Source organism: Meriones unguiculatus (assembly GCF_030254825.1).
Source record: "Meriones unguiculatus strain TT.TT164.6M chromosome 13 unlocalized genomic scaffold, Bangor_MerUng_6.1 Chr13_unordered_Scaffold_37, whole genome shotgun sequence".
Taxonomy (NCBI): Eukaryota; Metazoa; Chordata; class Mammalia; order Rodentia; family Muridae; genus Meriones; species Meriones unguiculatus.
In genome coordinates this window covers 7,721,305-7,732,584 of record NW_026843647.1, presented here as the reverse complement: position 1 = coordinate 7,732,584, position 11,280 = coordinate 7,721,305, and positions in this window count along the sequence as shown.

Here is an 11,280-nt window from a genome sequence, read left to right as displayed (position 1 = left end):
TCAACTTTCTTGTAAGCACTGCTTTCATTGTGTCTCATAAGTTTGGGCATGTTGTGTCTTCATTTTCATTGAATTATAGAAAATCTTTGATTACTTTATTTCTTCGATTGCCCTGACCCTCAGGGCTTCAATGGGGTTCCTAAGGTGGATAGATTGGAAGGAATGGGGGGAAAAGGAACAAGAGAAGCAAGAAATGAAAGCCAAGTCTGTTCATCTGATCAAAGCTTCTGTTTATTAAAAAAAAATTTTCCCCAACTTATATAGGGAGAAGGCAGGAAAGGGGGAAGGTTAATCTACTGCTGCAGGAAATAGGAAGAGTGCTTTCATGGGTTAAATATTGTACCTGCAAGATACCATAAGGATGTTCTCTTAAGATATCTTACAGATGTTCTAACAAAGGATGTCCTCACAAGGCACTTCTCTATACAAGTTTCACAGTACAAACACAGACTAATGATTACACAAGTGATTCAGAGTGGGTGTATGATTTTTTTCAATTACATATCCAGGGTTACAAGTTCAGTTGCAATTTAAAAAATACAAAAGGAACAGATATTATTGTTAGCTCAATAACTCTACTTTAAGGAATCCAAAGGATGTCTCCTTAAAAGAAAACACATTTACTATATTACAGCCTGCTTTTAGGCTGGCAGTGTTTGCAGAATGATTGCAGTCTGATTGCAGTCCAGAGATACAGAAAATACATGAAATTGTCTTTTATGAATAGAAAATAATAATAAACAACTCCTTTTACTAAATGTATCATCATCTATGCTATAAATTAGATTTAGTCTATTTTAGTCAATTCTTATTTATTAAATTTTATTTCATCAGGAATGTATGCTCCATTGCCTCATATCTTTAAACAACATTTACAGGGAGTTCTCAGCCTATAATAAAAGAAATATAAATTTTAACACAAATCTCTTGGCTTCTCAGGGTTTGCATATTGTCTTTGTTTACCCTACACCAATATACTGTTTAGGGGCATATAGCCCAAGAAAACTCCTGAAATGATGGCCTCATCTCTCTATCTGTTTGTCTGTGCTTAATGATCTCCAGGGCCTATAGAAGATTTCCAAACAGTGGACAGATATAGTTAAGTTTAGGCTTTTCATAAAAAAGACTCAAACATAACTCTTGTGTAGGAAAAACAAACAAACAGAAATTTAATCATATTGCAGAAAGTTCCCTGTAATACAACACATGGAAAAAGAGTTAGATATAGAATAACAGTGATCCTAACAATCTGGGATTGTGTCAAGCAACTGTGCTGGCTTCATGAATCTCAACAATTTCAGTGAATATGGCTGTGTCATTCTCCCTTTTTGATTTAATATTTATAGATTTATAGCACTATTATATGACATGTAGGTCATTTTTCAGTCTTCAGAATATTACTGAAAGAACAAGACTGAAAATTAGAACAATTCCCAGGATTATTTTGGAATTAATAATGAAATATTAAGAGTCCTGTCCTGAGTCAAAGGATGTCAAAGACTATAGAAATTTATTTGCAACTTCCACATCTGAGATAGGTACTAGTTGATCTGAGCAGATAGCTGCTCTTTGTTGATGCAAGTGTTGTATATTTACTGCCAAATCAGAATTGCTCCATAGTCTATGGAGGTCAGATATAACTTATTCCCATGTTACCTTAGAAAAATTATATAGAAGTGGGGTAACAAATATCCATTAAAACTGTGAGTAACAAGAAAATTGAGAAGAACCCATAATGGCACAATGGTGGAATTAATGAAGTATATTTTTATACATGGAAGTGATCAAAGTACTTTGTATTGTATACATACTTAGAAACTCACAGTATATAAAAAAGCATTTGAAGGATTGCTTGACAGTGTTACTGCATCTGAATATGAGTAATATATATTTCACTGCCCTAGAGAAATTGATAAATTCTTCAGCAGAAAGTTTATTGTTAATTAAAGAAGATAAAGAGTAAAAATGGGAGTGATAAAGATTTCCTTCCTTGGCAGTATCAGAAAGCAGAATATGCCAGGCTACCCTTATCAATGGAAAGCACTCTCATGAATTAAATGCGCAATGACTAAATAATTGTAAAAGCTTAAATGTTGATTCACTTCCTCCCCTCAGATCAGCAGGTGTGTATCCCTTGCTCAAGTCAAGAGTACCCAAACCCTGAGAGAAACTATTGCCTGCCCAAGAGATTGACCTTCTTGTCCTTTGAAGATCCTCTGGGCATGGCTCTAGCCTGCACAGCTCTATGCTTCTCTGTCAGCACAACTGCAGTTTTGGGGATCTTTCTTAAACACCGAGAATCACCCATTGTTAAGGCCAATAACCGGACTCTCAGCTACATCCTGCTCATTTCCATCCTCCTCTGTTTCCTCTGCTCTTTTTTCTTCATTGGCCGTCCAAACACAACCTCCTGCATACTGCAACAAATAACATTTGCACTTGTGTTTACCTTGGCTATTTCCACCGTTTTGGCAAAAACTATAACTGTAATTCTGGCCTTTAGAGTCATGAAACCAGGGAGAACAATGAGAAGATTCTTTGTCTCAGGTGTCTATAATGCTGTCATTCCCATTTGTGTCCTGATCCAACTTATTCTCTGTGGAGTCTGGCTGGGAACCTCACCTCCCTATATTGACACAGATGCACACTCTGAAAATGCTCAAGTCATCATTTTATGCAACAAGGGCTCAGTAACTGTTTTCTACTGTGTGCTGGCCTACTTAGGGTCCCTGGCCCTAGGCAGTTTCACTGTGGCTTTTCTGGTGAGGAACCTGCCTGACACATTCAATGAGGCCAAGTTCCTGACATTCAGCATGCTGGTGTTCTGCAGTGTCTGGGTCACCTTCATCCCTGTCTACCAGAGCACCAAGGGCAAAGCCATGGTGGCTGTGGAAGTCTTCTCCATCTTGGCCTCCAGTGCAGGACTTCTGGGATGCATCTTTTTCCCTAAGTGCTACATTATTCTCTTAAGACCTGATATGAACTCTTTGAGATGTATTAAAAACAAAAAATAGCAAATAAAAATTGATCGTTTTGATGTATTAGTTTTCTAATAAACCCATTAGTATACTAAAATTAAATTATTTACATACTTTTAAGTAACCTTTTTCTGAAATGTATATTTAAACAAAAATAAGAGCTCCTCACTTTGTCTCACAATCACAGACATTCTATTTCAGAATAGAAGCTGCTGCTGAAATAATTTTAGTAAGATATTCATGTTACTTATTAATTTGTGGACAATATTAAAAATGTAATTACATGATAGTAATTTAGATAAACAGTGCATGAACTAAATACTTGTTTTATTTCTTATTTTTGGGAGTATAACAGGGCTTTTGGTGGTATTTGAGATTCTTCTATAGAACAGGCATGAAAATAGATCTCTGGAAAGGGGGAGGGTCTTTTAAACAGTTCAGCCATTCCAAAAATCAGAGTAGAGAATTTTCTAAAAGAAAAAAAATAAATCTACTACCTGGCCCTGCTCTCCTTTCCTAGATTCAGCACCCCACTCTAGAAATACTTGCTCAGTCACCTTCATTGCTATTGTGTTCACAATAGGTAGGAAATGGAAAATTATAAATATGTTTAACATGATAAATATCATACACATAATTAGTTGTAAGTAGAAAAATTATAATTTAGGTAACCCATATCCAGAAGACAAATATCTCTCATTCTCTATACTGGGGCATCTAGATCCCATGTTTCAGATGTGAGTATCACCATGTAGAAACAAGAAAAAATGTTGGGCAAGCAATAAAATGGCAGGTACAATTGATCTGATTGGGATAATGTGGGGAAGGTCCCCTAATTATCAAGGTGGATAAATATGAAAGAAGGAAGCAGAACAAATAACAGTAAATATTTGTGAAAGGGTTTTAAGCAATCATACTGGGAATTTATCTACATAAAATCCCTATACTACATGTAAGTCCATGCATGAATATGTTACATGTTACAACCTAAATATTTTTAATAATGAACACAGATAAGTATAGTTCACCACTGTCAGAAGAAGCTTTTCTTTGCAACAGCAATCATGACTGAAAAACACAACCAATCACAAGGCAGAATTCTGGAGAACACTCACACCTGATAAATCTACAAAACAATTCCCAGATCTAAGGCTCAGAGATTATGCAGAACAGATGATGAAAAATTATATAAGGCAGAGGATCAGAGTATGTTCTGGTAGTGTGTCTCCTAATAATACCAGAAGCTACACCCATAAGATGAACCAATATTAAAAAAAGAAAAGGAAAAAGAAAAAAAGGCTTACCAATGTACCTGCACAAACATGAAGTGAAAAATGGAAAACGCCAATAGGCATGCAAAAGTGGTCCAGGAAGAAACCGTTGTCTTTAATCCTATGTAAAAAAAAAAAAATATGTAGGGAACTAATAAAAGCTGCGAGTGTGAGAAAAAAAAAATCTTTCCAGGAAAGAGCATAAAATCAGTTAGTTATTCAACACCAAACAATCAACCCTGAAAACATACAGGGGACCCAGAAATATCCTGAAAAGCCCTTTCCAGTTGCCACATTGCACACAGAGTTTCCCCTGGTTCCCGGTGTCATGTAAATGTCCCCATCCTTCACCACTGGCTGTCTTCAGGATCCAGAGCTTTCAGGGATTCGGGATTCCTGATGCCATCGCCCCGCCTATCTGCTTTCGGAAGTAAACAGGCCCAGATGCTGGAAGTCTCATTTGTGCGAAGGAAAAATGTGCCCTTTGATTTCTCCTGATCTGACATAGTCCGGCTGGTCCCTGGTCCCTGGAGAAGGGATTCTGGGGTCTCTGCCCCCCTTTTTTAGTCATTTGACTCTCCCAGTCAAAACAGAGCTGGTCTCTGGAAGGCAAAAAGGCACTCACACAGATAATAAATCTGTTTTAAAGATTTAAAAAAAAAGCTGGAGGCTGGAAAGATGGCTCAAAGGTTAACAGAGCTGACTGCTCTTCCAAAGGTCTTGAGTTCAATTCCCAGCAACCACATGGTGGCTCACAACCATCTATAATGTGATCTGGTGCCTTCTTATAGTACACAGGCATAATGCTGGAGAATGAATGAATGATGAATGAATGAATGAATCTAAAAAAAATAAAGAAACAAATCACCGGACTCAGTGTCTCATGCCTGTCATCCCAAAAGCCAGGGGGCTCTCTGAAGCAGAGAATCCCTCTCTCTTCCCTAGGTACCTGGTTCTATCCCCACGGATCACAGCGTCATCTGTCAAGGGATGTGGTGCCCTCTCGTGGCAAGCATGTGTCACTTAATAACGACCTTTACATAGATGCTGTAATTAATTTAATACTATGTATTTATTTCAATTTAATAAGAACAGAGCAAGGAGTGTCTCCAGAGCCGGCCTCCTCCTCGAGTCCTGTGGGGTTGGAACTCAGGAGGATTCTATGCTAGATCAAAACAGGGCCTGGGAACCACCTAACTTGAGTCCACCCTCTTCTGCTCTCCCAAACGTGATGGTAAGATTCTATTGCTGAGAACAACACCTCCGTTCATTGGACACAGAGAATCCCAGCTGGCACCTACCTAGAACCTTCACCTCCTTTGGACTACTGTTCATGATACTGGAACATTCACTGAGTGCCACCGGAAGAGAAAGGTCCACACCAACCAAGCCATGCAGCCTTTGCTCTCCAATGGTGACATGCCTACAAGATTTGCTGGTGCACCATCATGGAAGTGACCAAGTAATATCTGGTTGGGTTTCAGGAGGCCCACGCCATGAGAAGGAACCTCGATCCAATACTGCTTGGGTACCCAGGAGCCTGAGTCTACACATGCCAGGAATATAAGAGAAATCTAAATGCTACAGTTACTCTAAAGGAGAACAGCCATAGTCACAGATCTGTGCCTTCTTTGGACATCATTGGGAACTTCCTCCTGCAGCAGATGGGAACAAATAAAGAGGCCCATGTCCAGTCGACCTGCAGAGAGAGAGAGGCCTTGAACCATCCCACCCTAAATGAGATGTCTCCAGCAAACTCTCACCCCTAAGGGCTCAAGGTACTCTTGTGTCTAAAGTGTAAGTGCCAGAGGGGATGAAGGACAGGAGGGTAACAATGCCTTGTAAACACTTCAGGACCAACACACATAAGAATGCACCCTGACCCACAAGCTATCTTTTCTATCACTTTCCCCTTTCAGGGCTACCTCACCAGGCCACAGGGGAAGAGGATGCTCTCAGTCCTGATGTGACTTGATATGCTGACATGGGTGGACTTGGGGTTGGCGGATCCCATTCTCTGAGGAGCCAGGTGAGGGGTGATAGGGGAAACAGGGAGGGTAGGCCTGGGAAGAGAGGAGGAAGGGGTCTACGACAGGGATGTAAAATGAATAAATAAAAATAAAAATTAAGGGAGCTGGAGTGATGGCACAAAGCTTAAGAGCACCAGCTGTTCTTTCAAAGGTTTGGAGTTCGATTCCCAGCATCCACGTGGCAGCTCATAATCATCTATAGTAAGACTTGGCGACTTCCTCTGGCATGCAGACAGAATACTGTACAAATAATAAACAAATCTTCTATAATAAAAAGAACTACACCACGAATCATAAATAAAGTTTCACTCCAAAAAGAACACTCTTTATCTCTTTAAATACTACTACTACTAATAATAATAAATGAAACACTTAGTTTTCTCCAAGAGAGTCTCATTGGGGCAACAAACCAGACTAAAATCCTAGGTCCCATGAACAGCAACAGATGGCAACAGAAAAGCTCAAGGGTATACTTGTGGTTTGTCAATGCTTTATATGTATATAAACACACACACACACATATATAAACATATATATATATACACACACTTCTGCCTACATACACAAACACACACACACACACACACATATATTTATATACTGTTCCTTTGTGTACATTATGGCTTCTGGTTTCATGCTTTTATGGTATTTCTTTGTGAATGGACATCTGTATCTCTGCACCCACATGTATCCCACATGTTCTTTCTTTGCTGTTTTATTAATTACAATAGACATGTAAATCATTTTAATGATTTCTGGAAAACTGGAGCCTAACAATTTCCTCTTCATGAAATAGGAAAGTGTGTGTCCATGAGATAAAGCCACTTCCCCAAACAAATGATCTGCGCCACCTTTTAGGGTCCTCTGGTTATCGCTTTGGCACAGCTCTGTCGGTCTTTGTTATCACTACTGTGGGTTCCAGTCATTGTGTAGATTACTAAGCCTTGACCCTTTGTTGATGGTCCCAGAATTCTAAGACATATCTTGATTATCTGGTGCTGCTGCTGCTTCATCTGCAGTGATGTGATGATGTTGGTATGTCCAGAGCCTAATAACGATTTGTGTTGGGCCATCTTTAGCCCTTATTGGCCATTCTTTGCCAGCCTCTTTGGTGGACCTACTCTACTAGGACTGAGGAATACCTGTACGGTTGTGCTAACTGTAACACAAACTTCTACCAGACCCGGTGTTAAGAATTTTACCTGATGGCACTGGAGGCCCATAGCTGAGTTTTCTATGCTCTGCCATAACCCACTTTTGTAAGGTATAACTGAGAGAATTTATGGCTGTTCTTATAGTAGAAATACTTCGTGTGACTACCTCAGATGTGCTCAGTTCATGAGACCACAAAAGACCACCAGGAGTTGAATCCATTGCAGAACACATGAGGATCTTTTTATTACAAGCTATAGGGCCCACACCCTCACTGATTCAGCAGTTGAGAGTAGAGTACCTTGTGCTTGGGGTAGGCAGACTTGACTCCTTTCTGTTACAGAGTGCCAACTCTCCTAGTCAAAACAGGGCTGGTCTCAAAAAGGCAGACACATACACAGAGATTATAAATCATTTTTAATGATTATAACAAGAAGCCAGGTGTGGTGTCACACACCTGTGACCATCAGTGGGGCAAGCAGAGGCAGGTGTCAGTTCCAGGACATCCAGGTTTGTAAAGCAAGTCCAGGACATGAAAGACCACACAGAGAAACCCTGTCTCCAAAAACAAGGGCTTGCATCCCCTGCCAGCTCATCACACTCACATGTCTAGACATGTTCTAAGTTACATAGTATGACTTTAACCAGGCTATAAGAGCCTGCTGCCAAGCATGGGGGCACAGAACTTTAATCCCAGCACTGGAGAGGCAGAGGCAAGAAGATGTTTCTGAGTTTGAGGCCAGCCTGGCGTACAGAGCAAGTCCAAGACAGCCAGGGATACACAGAGAAACCTTGTCCAAAAAATTCAAAATATTATTAATATTAATATTAATGTTAATATTAATATTAAACCAAACATCAGAGCCATGCCTGCAGGCAGTTTGCAGGGTTCCTTTCACAAGGAAGGCACACAATAGAGTTAATAGAAAAAATGGCAGATGGAAGAAAGATTTAAATCTTGATTTTATTTCAATATTTAAATCTCCATTATAAGAAATTCTTAATGGGTTGAAAACAAAAGAAGTCAAAGATGGCAGGAGAAACTACAGAAGACCCATGGAGCAAGGGCTAGGGGGAGACACAGGGTTCTATTTTTATTTTGTATAGAGAACATGTGAACACCTTCTACTGAAGAAGAATGGTATGAAACACTTGAGGAAATATTCTGCACATTAAGGTCATATTATCACGGTGCTTCTCAGCTACATCTCTTCAAAATGTGCTTTTCTGGTTGTGATGCCGATTACACATTTACTTTTTAAATGACACATTTGTTCATGTGTGTGTGTGTGTGTCCCTGGAGGATAGAAGAGGATAGTGGATTCCCTGGAATTGGAATTTCAGTTGGTTAGGGGTTGCCTGACATGGCAGAGTGATACATTTTAATATCTTATTAAATGTGTGAGACATATTAAACATATCAAGTTTGGAAATCTTAAAAGGTGATAATCATCACAAACAGATAAATATACCATCTGCTTCAGTATTCTTACTTTAGTGGCCCAAGCTTTGAACCCCAGCATTCAGAAGGCTGAGACAGGAGGATCACAAGTTCAAGGTTGGCCTCCCCACCTCCTGATGAAAAGGCACAATTTACTCATCCATCCAATTAGCTCAGCTAAGGCAGCATACAGCCTCCTAGTGGTCATGAGTAAGAAACACCATCCTGAAAACACAATGATAAATTTCATTCACCACATGGTGATATAAACTGTTGAGATATACTCGACAGTATTCAAACTTATGTGTGACCATAGTAAAGAATCATTAAGACATCTGTTAATCATCTTTTCATTTTCTTCCTTGAAAAAAAAAAAGCCTCCTTCTACATATGTTCGTAACACATCATTTATGTTTTAGAAAATTTAAGTAACATGAAGTAAAGAAAAGTGAGACCAGGGCTAGAGAGGTAGCTCAGATGTTAAGAGCATTGGCTGCTCTTGTAAAGGTCCTGACTTCAATTCCCAGCAACCACATGGTGGCTCACAACCATCTATAGTGAGATCTCATGCCCTCTTATGGCTTGCAGTGGTACATGCAGGCAGAACACTGTAAAATAAGTAAATAAATAGATAGACAGATAGATAGATAGATAGATAGATAGATAGATAGATAGATAAACTAATAAATCAGAAGAAAGAAAGTATGAAAGAAAAAAAGCATCATGAACAAATTAATACCTTAAATTCCTTCTTAATGTTTTTGGATGATGCTGGAGAGGTGGCTCAGAGGTTAAGAGCACTACTCGATATTCTTCCAAAGGCCATGAGTTCAATTCCAAGCAACCACATGGTGGCTCACAAGCATCTATACAGAGATCAAGTGTGCAGGCAAATGTTGTATAAATAGTAAAAAAATCTTTAAAAAGTTTTGGAAATGTGATCCTCCTGCCTCTGCCTCCTGAGTGCTTACCTTGCAGGTGTGTTCCCCACACCTAGCCTTACCAGGCCACAGAGGAATACACTGCAGCCACTCCTGACTAGTCCTTATAGACTAGAATCAGAGGGAAGGGGAGGTGGACATCCCTTATCAGTGGACTGGGGAAGGGGCACTGCTGGGAGAGATGGAGGGAGGGTGGGGTTAGGAGGGGAGGTGGGAGGGAACTACAAGGGGGATACAAAATGAATAAACTGTAATTAATAAAAATAAATTAAAAAATTCAAAAACATGATGTAGCCTTGTAAGAGAAATGCTAATTAATAGACATAAAGAAGGGGAGACAATTAAACAGATCAACTGTGCTTAGCCCACCTCAGAGAAATTGTATGAACAGTTCCTAAGTATAAAAACAATGGGTAAGCTGGGTGTATTTTGTCATGCCTTTAATTCCAACAACCCTCAGGAGGCAGAGGCAGGTATATCTCATAGAGTTGGATGGTAGCCTGGTCTATGCAATGAGTTCCAGAATAGTCAGGGGCACAGAATACTCTACCAAAAATTAATCAAACAAACAAAAATTAATCAATCAAATCAAAGAACTGACAGCTCTTTGCTCAATTTTCTACACAAGCTATTCATTCCCTCTAATTATGTACATATCATCTAGAAACTTGAAGTGCCTCACTTTAAATTATAGCATTGATATGATCTTCCTAAAATGAAATCTATATTTAAACAGTTACAAATAACAGATGAAAGCATCAGCAATGTAAATTTTGATAAAAAATAGGCAACATAGGGCATGAGAGTTGCCTCAGCAGAGAAGAGGTTTTGCTGGTTTTGCAAATAACTAGTCCTGATTGCCAGTATTTACATAAATATGGAAATCAGGAACCATGGGGAACTGGAATGAGTGGCAACAGGGCCCACGCAGAATCCTGGGAATCAAACACCAGAGACAAGACTAAGAGGGGCATATCTAACTTTATTATCCATTGTAACAGCCTGTAAATGACTGAAAGCCCAATCAGAACCTCCCATGCTATCCTCAAGTACCAGGAACAATCAATGCAGTTGGTTCAACTATAAGGAAAAGTGGGAGTTGAGTGGAGAGGCAAGGTCATGTTAGGAGACACATTGGGAAAGAATCTTCACCAACCCTTTATCTGACAGAGGGCTAATATCCAGTATATATAAAGAACTAAAGAAGCTGAAAAGCGGCAAACCAAGTAATCCAATTTAAAAAATGTGGAGCAGAACTAAACAGAGAACTCTCTGTAGAGGAATATCAAATGGCAGAGAAACACTTAAAGAAATGTTCAACGTCATTAGCTATTAGGGAAATGCAAATCAAAACGACCTTGAGAATTCACCTTACACCCATCAGAATGGCCAAGATGAAAAACTAAAGTGACAGCACATGCTGGAGAGGTTGTGGAGAAAGGGGAACCCTCCTCCACTGCTGGTAGA